Source organism: Rhipicephalus sanguineus, chromosome 10 (genome assembly GCF_013339695.2).
Source record: "Rhipicephalus sanguineus isolate Rsan-2018 chromosome 10, BIME_Rsan_1.4, whole genome shotgun sequence".
In the NCBI taxonomy this organism is placed as follows: Eukaryota; Metazoa; Arthropoda; class Arachnida; order Ixodida; family Ixodidae; genus Rhipicephalus; species Rhipicephalus sanguineus.
In genome coordinates, this window is record NC_051185.1 from 85,182,947 (window position 1) to 85,195,270 (window position 12,324).

At 46.1% G+C, this 12,324-nt stretch overlaps 2 protein-coding genes across 3 annotated transcripts in view; both read left to right on the forward strand.

Moving 5' to 3' along the window:
• The window catches only part of LOC119406566 (uncharacterized), a 24,508-nt gene that overhangs the window by 12,013 nt on the left and 171 nt on the right, over positions 1–12,324 (forward strand). The gene's annotated exons all lie outside the window — the stretch shown is intronic.
• The window catches only part of LOC119372200 (uncharacterized), a 25,977-nt gene continuing 16,595 nt past the window's right edge, over positions 2,943–12,324 (forward strand). Inside the window, exon 1 of one of the 2 annotated variants that reach the window (XM_049420230.1) lies at positions 2,943–3,094. The gene's annotated coding sequence lies outside the window, so the exon portion shown is untranslated. The remainder of the gene's footprint in view (positions 3,095–12,324) is intronic. The other variant, XM_049420231.1, reaches the window with a different exon arrangement.

The window sequence follows — 12,324 nt, forward strand, 5'->3', positions numbered from 1 at the left end:
AGCGGAAATGGTGAGCGGTTATGGCGCTCGTTTAATTAGGGAAATACGCCGCCCAAGAAGTTTAGGCGAAAGCGAGAGCGCTTACTCATGAGCTTAAACACTGCGCTTAGAAACTTGTCAAAGGATCACCCCAAAGGTGTCTCACGGTTCGCTTTAAATGCCAACCATTTCTTACGGGACTTAGTCTATCTATCTATCTATCTATCTATCTATCTATCTATCTATCTATCTATCTATCTATCTATCTATCTATCTATCTATCTATCTATCTATCTATCTATCTATCTATCTATGTATCTATGTATCTATGTATCTATGTATCTATGTATCTATGTATCTATGTATCTATGTATCTATCTATCTATCTATCTATCTATCTATCTATCTATCTATCTATCTATCTATGTATCTATCTATCTATGTATCTATCTATGTATCTATCTATGTATCTATGTATCTATGTATCTATGTATCTATGTATCTATCTATCTATCTATGTATCTATCTAATGTGCCCACGACTTTGTGCTCTCGAGGCCGTTTAGTTGATGGGATGTATACCAAAATCAGTATGGCATGACAAGAATGCATGATGAACATAAATTACTGCTCATAACATAAAAATCATGACATGCATGTCATGAACAACATGATTTAAATGCCATGGTCTTGGTGCTCTTGCGGTCGTTTCGATAACTTGGTATATACCAAAATCGGTATGGTGTGACAATAGTGAATGGCGAAGATAAGTGCCAAATTTTTACCACGCAAACTACGACATGCATGTCATGTACGGCATGATTTACATGACATGGTCTCTAGGCGCTCGCGGCCTTATATTTAAATGGCTATATACCAAAATTGGTTTGGCGAGACATTTCTTTGTGACAAACATAGGTGTTGAAATTAAAATCATGACATGCATGTCATGTACGGTATGATTTACATGCCACGATCATGGAGCTCTCGCGGCCGTTTCGCTGGCTTGGTACGTATCCACCAAAATTGGTTTTGCGTGACACGACTGTATGACGAACATTATCGACGGGTAGTAACAATAAAATCGTGACATCTATGTCGTGTACGTTATGATTCACATGCCACGCTCGTGGTGTGCTCGCGACGTTTTCGCTAGCTCCACGTGTACGAATATAGGTTTTAGGTGACGTGACTGTATGTCGTGCACAAGTGACAGGTGGTAACATGAAAATTAATAAATGGATGCCATGTACGACATCATTTACATGCGACTGTCATGGTGTGTCCGCGGCCGGTTCGATAGTTTGATATACATCAACATCGGATTCGCGCGACAGGACGGTATGACGAACATATATGGCAGGTCCTAACATGCAAATCATGACATGCATGTCTTGTATGGCTTGATTTACATGCGACGCTCATTGTGCGCTTGCGGCCGTTTTGTTAACTGTATATACACCAAAATTGATATGGCATGACATGAGTGCGTGACGAACATGAATGACAGGTCATGCATTGGGTATACGAGAATATACCTTTCACTAGCGTGGTACATACCAGATTGTGCATGCATGCATGACAAACATGCGAGAGTGAACATCTCGTTATAAGTATTCACGGGACTAAAAATCACGTAATAGGTGGATAGCAAAACGACGCGTCGTCTGCTACGGCACTTCCTGTTCACGGAACCTTGAAGGATCAGCTCTTAGCTGCTTCAAGGTGTGTGCGGTTCAGTGTAACCGGAGAGGAGGCACGATAACTGGTGACAACTGCGTCGCAGAAAGTGCGTGTTTTCTCCCCGATTACACTGAACGGCACACACCTTGAAACAGCGAAGAGCTAGGCATCGAACCGGAAGACGTCATTTTGATAACCACCTATTGTCACGTCGTCGTGACATCGACGAAGACAACAGCTGGCGTGCTCAAGTTGAAACTCTTTATTTGGCCGAACTTGTGGCCGCGAAATGAAAACTGCAATACACGCTGTTCACTGATAGCGGCGAACTGGGCGTCGGCCGTCGATAATCTACTCATGGCTGGGACGCCGTCTTTTATGCATCACGCATCGAACTTTCCAGTCTTATCACTGGTGGTCGCGCAAGCTCCAGAATAATCTCGACTATTCGCGTCCTGTGCGCAATCTGAAAAAAAAATGATCTAACTACAATCGCGAAGCTTCTCGAACACTGCGGCACGGTCAGCGTCGAGCGTTGCTAACCGTCCTTGCTGGTAAAACCCGAACACATCAAAAGAAAACAAGTGGGCGTGGCAAAATCATGGAACAAATCATGTGACTAGACATCACGTGACATCACGCAACATCTACTCACGTGACTAAAATCACGCAACATCGAGTAATAGCTAGTAACGTGGCACGGTCCTGCCATAGACAACGTAGCAGCTAGTCACGTGACATGTCCCCGCCAAGAACCAAGTGGCAGCTAGTCACGTGACAAAAATCACATCACGTAACATGTCGTCACATGACACGTCGAGCGAAGTCTAGCCAAATCTAACCATACTTAGTAATACTAGTAGAGACGTGCCCTCTCTTGCAAAAGCTTGGCATTACTAGCAAAACTTACCTACGTCAAACACTAGCTCCGCTGATGTTTCTAGCCGTGCGACATTAGTGCGAGCTGCGTACTATTTGACTTGTAAGCCCGCGTTCACTCTTAGCAAGAATTATGCGCCAGGCAGATAGCGCGCCCACCTTTGGTGACATGAAAGGAGCGGCCGCACGGAGGTAAAAAAATTGCATCCCCCACTCCCACGTAGATGGCCATTACTTGACAAATACGTCTCAAAGACTGCAACTGGGATTGGAGTGTTGTGTACACTTTTTTTGAAATTACATGCTGTCTAGCGCCATTACAGTAAATGCGTAGAAGCCTCTGGCAGGCATTCTTCACCCCCTTCTTACTTTTGTTGTCACTTCAGATGCCGCTTTCCGAGTCAACTACTTGTTGCGAGGCGATCGCAAGCATGACGAACGTAACATTCCTCCAAATTTCGGGCATGTGTTTCACCAGAGAAGTGGTGCGTATTATTGGTAGCTACGTGGAGCAGGCCACTTCGCTCACTCATCTGGAGTTACTCAACATTTTGGTGAGTGTAAGAAAAGTGTTTATCAACTATTTCGAGCGAATGTTCTTGGGGCGACAGTAGTGGATGGCCGAAATAAAACTAACAGTCGTCATGTACTGTACGCACTGACTGAAACGCGACACTTTTTTTTTAGTATAACCACTGCAGATAACCGCGTCACGTCGCTGCGAATCCATCCGATAAAGGTGATGTTGGCGCCGATGTAAGCGTTTTAGTCGAAATTACGCCGTGACCCACAGTGGTTGTCTAGTGGTTATGACGCTGGACTGCTGACCCTAAGGTCGCGGCTGCATTTAGACTGTCGGCGAAGTGATAGAGGCCGTTGTACTTACATTTAAGCGCGCGGTAAAGAGTTCCAGGTGGTGCCGAAGTTTGTGGAGCCCTCCACAATTGCGTCCCCCGGAATCAAATGGTGGTTTTGTTACGTACAAGCGGTGTTTGAATGAAAATGTACGAAAGGTCGTAACAACATGACCATTAACATAGATGCCTATGCCGCTATGGGAGAACATAGCGAGACCTCTAGGGATGCGATTGGAGTCTCTGCCGTGGATCGGAGTATGCGGGGAGCCCCGCATACGCAGGAGAGAGCAGATGCTCTTGTAAATAGTGCCGTCCAATTGACGCGGCAGTACGTGTGAGGACAGGATGGCGTTCACATCGCATATTGTGACGATTAAGGAGTAGCGACGCGTTATCTGATTTCTGACAGCGGAAGGCGTCAAGCCGGCCACCATTCATCGCCTGCGATTTCCACGTGTCTGATCCCCTGAAAAAAAAAAAAAACATATGAAAGGGAAGCTCTTCAACTCGGACGACAAATTCAAGGACGCTGTGAAGGACTGTGAATAAAGTCTTCGTTTATACCCGCAGTGTCGTTTCGTACCTTTTCATTTGAACACCGTTGTAAAACCCCACAGTTGTGATTATAAATTACACCAATACTGCACGAACTGCAGACGCTGCAAACGAAAGTGCGAGCATTACGTAGCCCTAAATTATCGCGTTTCGATTCGTGCGGACTGCATGAAGCGCGCCTTTCCTTGAGCTTTCACCACCCGCCTTGTTCGTCCGTTTCTGGAAATGAGTGTGCTGTATCAGCGCGTGGCGTATCATTCTTGATAAGTCAGTTGCGAGTGAACAGTTTTCGACTTAGAAAACGCGACAGTGGTAGCTAGATGACGATTATTGTGTGAGAAACGTAGTACGTTTCAAATAAGGACCATCTTTAGAGCGTGCGACTCAAAAACGAATAAATCGCCGCCCTTACACCCTGTCGAGGCTGTTCACCAGCGAAGCAGAAAGGAATGGCCCCAGTATTTATCACCGGTTTTATCACGCATTCATTCCACTCTGTGAAGTTGGATGGCCAGCAAAGCTGTGTAACACACGGCAGTGAGGCGACTACGAATTTTCATGAAAGGTACAGAAACGGACATAATCTTCATGAAAAGTATATAAGGTCCATTCTCAATATAGCGTAAGCACCTAAATATTTGTCATTTGAGCAGCATCCTTCTTTTTTCCGCGTCATACGTGATCTTGTCTAGCTTGCCGAATGCGCTTGGCGCTTCGTGCACAATGTTGAGGAGCCTGAGCAGAGCGCATATTTTTGCCGCATTCCCCGTTTCGCAGCGCTTCAGTGGACCTGTAGGTAACAGTAGGGTTTTGCCCAATTTCTGTGGCATATATCTGCACGAGGGACAACCTGCGTACGGACAGCTGTTTCGCATCGGCATAATCAGCTTCGCTTGCAAATCGTGCAACTACGGCTCGTTACACGAGGGATCTGCACTTCTAAGAAAGCATTATAACAAAGCGGCTGTGGCAGAGCTTGTATTGAGGGGTGATTAGCCAGTGGCACTGACCCACTGAGTGTTCTGGATACGTTTGTAATAAGACGACACTTTTGTAAACGAATTAGCCGGATGTTGTTTGGTTTTTGCTGAAGTTACATGGCGATAACGCGTCTAATGCTTACTCACGCTACGAATGGCGATATCGACCGTGGCGACACCAGTGGCTCCCGCTTCAGCTTGAATTCTCGCGACTGCTACGTTTTTCATTATAGTCATCAACCATTGAATCGAGCCTTCACATTTTGTAAATTAACCGCTAACATTTGTTCTTGGTACATACGGCATCCATTTTCTAAGATTTCTCTGCAATAGGGGATATGCGAATTGGTCGAACGTCGGGCAACAGTGAGCCAGATTTCTTGAGCCGCCATCTCCATGAGGTCAACAATATCAGGCATGAACGCACACTTGTACCAACTGTGCTTAGTACTTCGTGTTTCATGATGAAATAGTAACAGCGCGATAGTCTGCACGGGGACACACAAGAGAAGCAACACTGACAAGCGCTGACTTTCAACTGAGCTTTTATTGAACGCGAGAGGAAAATATATACGGAGAACATTAAAAAAAAACATTACAGCATGACAGAATATCAAGGGATGATCACACGTGCTTTTTCAAAAAGATAATTCTTTCGTCGACGATTCTTTTGTCATGCTTTAATGTCTTTTTAAAATTTTTCCGTATATATTTTCCTCTCGTGTTAATAAAAGTTCAGTTGAAAGTCGGCGTTTCTCAGTGTTGCTTCTCTTGTGTGTCCCCGTGTAGAATATCGCGCTGTTACTATTTCATAATGCAAAACAAACTAGCCCAAAGCTTTACTTTACGAAGTTATATTTCTTGTTTGGTTGCCTTAATTTAAGTGCTCATGGTCTTTGTGGGAACACCGCCGTGAATTCTCAGGTTTAACGAGCTCGGTTTCTCGTTGCTTGTGCGTTTTGTTATCTTAGAGAAGCTGACTGACAAACGAGCGTAAAACACTCTATGTGTACAACATTTTACATCGTAACAATCATGCACAGACCTCCTTCGCGAGATGTGCTAAACCGATTTCACAAAGAAGTTGTAACGAAACGAGACGTACGCGTCGTACGTCCCGTTAGGTAAGCGCGGCTAAGTAGCGCCGTTTCCCTAATTATTACCTTAATACAATTTCGTTAGACATGTTCAGTGCGCGAGCAATGGCGACCAAAGCTATCCCTTTCTTTGTAGAATAACCCTATTGTACGCTTGTATTTTTTTTGTAACCATATTTATATCATGTCAAACATTCCTGACGTTTTGGTGTCGGTTTTTGTAATCTGATGCATATTTGTACATTATTTGGATGAACGTAATGTGTGTTACCTGTTGATGTCTCATTTAATTAATGCGCCGAACAAGGCTCGTAAGGCGTGCTGTAATAATCCAAGTAAACTCTTCACCGTACGTTGAATTCGTGTGCTAGTGTAATTTCAAATTGCGAGCGTACATTAAATTCCTGATGCTTGTTGAGATAATCGGCCATAAACAGTGTAATTGCGCAGGTGACCTGCGTGCCAGCAACACGAGTGCACCAAACAGGTGCCGCGTCTGCCTAATTGCTAAGGCGTTCCTCTTACTAGGCTCAAAGTAGCCTCGGGTACACCCTGATGGTCGCGGAATTCAAAAGAATGATTCACATCAATAGCGAGCTTTCTAGGACACTTTCGGGCAATTTAATCCTCTAGTGTCGGATTAGGATGTTAAGCCCCATCAACTAGACAAGCAGCGACGTATTTATGATGTACGGAACCTCGTGGGCTTGGTGTCCTAATACTAGTGTAAAGCGTGTGACAATATTAAAGTACCACGCGCACACCCACACTCCAGGCGGCCAACCCACCCAAAGCCTTGCGAGTAACAAGGCGCACATTTTTGGTGGAAGAACAGGACATCTGCGCACCAGCCAGTTTTTGTCGTAAGCTGCATGTAATTCAAAGTGCATACTTGTTAAACTTAGCCCAGAAGTTCGCCTTCGTGTCGCTAAGGATGAATCATTTGAATCTCGTCCGACAGCCATTGCGATAACTAAATGTCTTGCCAATGCCATCCGAACGTCGGTGACATGTAGGACGCATGCCAAGTTTCTTTCGCTGTCAGACACTCCACATTGATGGCACAGAAAGCCACAGCAATATTGAGGCATTGAACCGGTAAAATATAATAAAAATTAAAAAAAAATTATGACACATGTTTCCCTACCGCATTCGCGCGTGCGTAGACACATGTGCTTCGTGCGTGCACGTCTGCCAACCGACATCGCCTCGTACACCTGACATAAACCAAGGAAGCGCCGGTGGTTGTAATGGTACCTACTAAATAATTCTGCGCATTTGACGTTAGGCTACTGTAGCGTCCATTAGCCAATCCAAAACACGTCCGCATAGAAGGGACAGGATGGTCACAAATGAATTTTTCTTGCTCGGACCTTTCAGCGACAAAGCACCAGACGAAACCCGATTTTTCAACGGTTTCTTTACGTTTACGATCCCTTGCGTTAAACGAAGTTTTGAACGTGCTTGCACCATAACGCACCTAAAAGGTGCTCGTGAAGAACGCGTGACGCTTGCTTTCAAGGCGCCGGTAAGAACTAGTATAACTGGCGCTGGCATAGTTTAATACATCGCAGTTTTGTTGTGTGTCCTTTAGCGCCGTATCACGCAAAACAATCCTCTAATTACTTTCATATTTACACATGGTGCTACTCGTGAATGTTACGCCTTCATACTGCCATATTTAACGTCTCACTCTAAAAAAAAAAAAGGAGCGAGAATGGAGCAACGGGCTCCGTTCCTCCTTCGGAGCCGCGGCTTTCTCCTTTGCGGACGTTTACTCGTCGCGCCCTCTTGCTGCAAGCGCCAAGGGAGAAACTTTTCTCCTCAACCACGTGACTTGCGCGCGCGCGCATGCGCACGCCGAGTTAAATCGTGATTCCGTGCTGCGGAGAGCGGCTGCCCTTTCGCGCTCACTCGGCAGCCGCAGACCAGACTATCCAGTGCTACCGATCTCGGCCAGTCGCGTGCATTTACTTGTACTTAGGATTGATGCGAGCAACACACGAGTGACGTTCATTGTTTTTGTTCTATGTGTTGAGTAACGTGTGTGGCGTCTTTTTTTTTTTTTATAGGCTCGGCGTTGTGCGCGATGCGCCGCATACTCCGTGTGAGAGTCTCGTGTTGGTTGTATACGTTTGCGCACGATCTGCTTGTCATAAATACAGTAAGTCCCGCTTCACAAAACAGTCTTGTTTTATGAACACCTTAGACTGTACACCAATAATTCAACATTTTTCGGCGTTAACACACTTGGCTAGAGCACGCGTTTTTTTAGTTTTACACAGAACTTATAGCACTTATCAATACAACCAAGCAATATAAGAAGCATGAAGGTTAATTTTACAACTTTTAGCAAACGTGATACCACTGGACAGTGCATGCGTGAAAATACGATAACATATAATTGCTGGAGTTTGACGTGTCGAAACCACCGTATGATTATGAGGCACGCCGTAGTGTGGGACTACGGAATTAATTTCGATCAACTGGGTTCTTTAACGTGCACCCGAACATCAGCACATGGGTTGTTCTTTGCCTTTCGTCGCCATAGAAATGCGGCCGCCGTGGCCGCATTTTAACGTTAACCTGCATCATAATTGCACATATCTGAAAAATAAGTCAATGACTTCTGTCAATTAAGCCAAAATTCTCAATCACATGCGTTTTGGAATACGCATGCCCATCACTGAGAATTAGGACCGACTTATGCACGCGTGCAGTATGTAATCTCTCGTTCTCAGGATTTTGCTTTGGCGTGCGAAACTCAACACAAAATGCGCTTCTAATGACAGCTGTGCACAGTGGGTAATCACTAACACTCTCACCTCACCTTTGTGAAAAGCGTATTCCAAATTCTAACGCAAGACAAACCACCGCCACAACGACAACTACACAGTTGTCGCACAATGACCACAATTTCACACGCCAGGCGAATACCGTGACGTAACAGTAGCAGAGCAGCATTGTAGGTACAGCGTACTGAAATATTACAGAACACGTAGTGTGGGTAGCGTTCTTTTCCGTAATTTCGCGCGGTTGTAGCGCCAGTTTCTCTACTCAAGTAATCGAGCTGCCGCGACGCCAAGAGCCACTGACATCGCTCTCGAAAGACCCACCGTCCGGTGCGAGGCCATCTTGTCTTGTTTCTTCGCACGACCCGCGTTGTAACGTACGTATACACAAATGAGACGGCCGTACCGCATCAGAAGCATTGTCATTGAAGGGCTAGTAGTTGAAAGAATCCATGGCCCATCGTCATACTTGTGGTCAACGCTATGAACAGAATGTGAACAGATGTTACGCCCAACCACTCAACGAAAGTCGACGCGACGAAGGCGACGGAATCTGAACTATGTAGCCGATGTTTGCGCTCTCACACAGTAACTATTGAAAATAAAGAAATCAGGAGAGAAATTTCATCTGTGGCCGCTGTCGGAAGATGGCGCTACTTCAAAATGTCGTCGGAATGGTATGAAGTGTTCTCAATATGGTCGTTTTCGCACTAACTTAATCAACTCTCTGTAATTATATTGTTCATTATCATGCGGCTTTAGATTAACTGGTGCGCTTGGCTAAGCCTTAGCTACTATTTAATAATGTCGGCGTATATTGTGACTCAGCCACGAAATCGTAAAGAGTTGAAGAAAATGACGCATCTTTGTGCCACACGGTCCACTGTAATTCAGTGACTATATAAGGGCCAGCGCTTCTTAGAGGGGTATGTGTAAACGTCTGTACGTATGCTTCTGTAGTGAATTGTTTGTGTTGTAGGTTTTATACATGCGAATGACTTGTGTATGTATTGAATTGAATGTGCGTACTATGTGTCTGCCTAGTGAACGTGTGCGTATAAACTTTCCGGTGTCCTTGAGTAATCCATGAATGGGCCTACCTCCCCGAATGCCGTTGCAGTATCAACGTACGCCGCACTCAGTCAGAAAGAACTTTCTTTTTAGTATTGTTTAATCCCTCTAGATGGCGCCAGCTACCACCTACTTCGCAGCCGCGGCGCTCTCATAGCTCCACCTACTTATATGAAGTTGAACATCTATCTATCGAAACTATGCTCTGCTGCGCCGGGATGTTTTGATGCGACACAATGTACACAGGCGTCCACTGTTAAAGGGAACATCGGAGCGTGTGGCGGCAGCTCGGCGCCACCGCCGGCCGTCGGCTGCAACGAGATTCGCGCAGACGCAGTGAGCACCGTGCCTTGTGCTCTTTCGTCGCGGTCAGCGGTTCGCTTCGCGACGATTCGCAGCGCGGAAGCAGACGACGAAAGAGCACGACTCACAGCGCGCACTGCGCCTAGCGCGAAAACTCGTGCAGCCGCTGGCCGGCAGGGGGCGCCGAGCTGTCGCCACACGCTCCGATGTTCCCTTTAACAGTGGACGCCTGTGTACATTTTGGAGGCACAAACGCGTGGATACGTCGTACACCGTGTGACGCTTCGACAAATGAAGACAGCAAGCCTAACGTACAGTCTCCGGGTGAGACCCCCTTTGCAGTATCCGTCTCTTTTAAAGTGAACGCTGTCTCGCTGGCCGAGCGAAACGTACGAGTTCCGTCGTTCCGTTTCGCGAGGTTTTCATCACTACAGGTTTGTCTGCTTGATTTTGTCATAGCGTTCGATATTAAGCTCAGCGGGACCGTTTTTTGTGACTTCCAGTGCCGCATACTCTTTATCAGTCGAGAATCGATGCGCTCGCTAGGCCTAAATCTATTGCTCGCTGCACTGGCTTGGCGTCAGCCATCTTGATTTTGACGGTTTCTCCATTGAAAAGGGAGGAAAGGTTTCTCCATTTGAAGACAAACATTGGGGACATCGCCGTTTCTCCCTTAAAGGAGAGAGGGTCACTCCATTTTTTTTTAAAAGTGCTGTACTAGCGATGAACAAAAGAAGGGGTAAGTGATGGAGGCCCGGGGCCCGCTTTTTTGTTAGCCTTCAAGCGCGTCCTAATGAATCTAATAATAAAATGAACCCAAGGCAATCACGGACGCCCTATAAAAAGCTCAGCAGTGATGGGCCAGTGTAATGCGTCATTATTGGCCAGTATGGCGTTGAGTGCTGGAGCACTGACACGCTGGGACGCTGGCCTTATGGACCGTGGAACCCTGGGGCAAAGATTGGCCTATAAATATACTTCTGAGAATTCTGACCCTTCCCAACTCGTAAATGTAACTAAACCGTGAGCATTGCAACAAAACAGAAGTCACAAGACGCGGCGCGCAAGATTGAAACTCTTGACACTCTCGGATTACATATTTTAACTCCGGCCCATTATCACGTTCCCATACTGGAACATGGTGGCATATTCACCTTTTTTTTTTTTCAGGTAGCAGCTTGTTCCTTCTTTTGATATCTGTAATTTATCGCTAGAAAACGCCAATTCCTGTGTCGCAGTGCATACGATAAGCGAACGGAAGATAGTTGATCTGTTAGCGATGATGGCGCTATTCAGAATAACAACGTCCCGTAGGGACGTTTCACAGCAAAAGCAGCAGAAGTTCGTGCTGTACACATAATTGTGGCCGATTCGCTAAGCGCTTGTTCATTCCGACGTCGAAGACATGATATGCATAAGTGTGCGCACCCGAGGGGTTGGGAGAACGATGAGACAGATGGGGGAGGGGCAGGCCTTCCCCTACCACCCTCCTAGTTCCTCGTTTCTGCCTGAAGGCCTTGTCCATTCAGCATGCAAAATGGCCGCTACAATAGGTTATCTGAGGTGGGAATAGTATGGCATGGAGGCAACGGACGGCACCCCTGTCATTCAGCGTCCTCATTACGTTTGCGTTTCCATACGTTTTTCTTTTTTTAACGAACGCCTTTTCCCTGCTCTCCGCCAAGGGGCACTCGTTTGACTACGTAAGGCATCGAATAATATTGCATGTATGTGTACCTGCCTGTCTCTGGTACTGAAATTCTCTGTAAATTGCGGGTCATGCAGGCTGTTGACACAAGACGCTGGCCGCTTCCTCGACCATTTGGCTCGCAACCGGAGTCTGAAGTATCTGCATGTGCACAAAAAACTTCCCTGCTCGCGCGGAAGGGCAGGGCTCTCGCAGATGCCGTCATAAAACCACGTGACCCCTGGAGGAACTTAAGGTAAACTACATTGATCACCTCTGTTGCAAATACTGCAGCAGTGCTCAGGAGAGATTTTTCTAGAAACACGCGGCTGCGTGGTTCGTCGAAAATCATGCACAGCTGCAGAACCACAACTGAACTTTGACCTCTGGGTGGTTTCGGGGCTCCTTTAGGATATCTTACCGCACTCGTGTGCCTCAACGC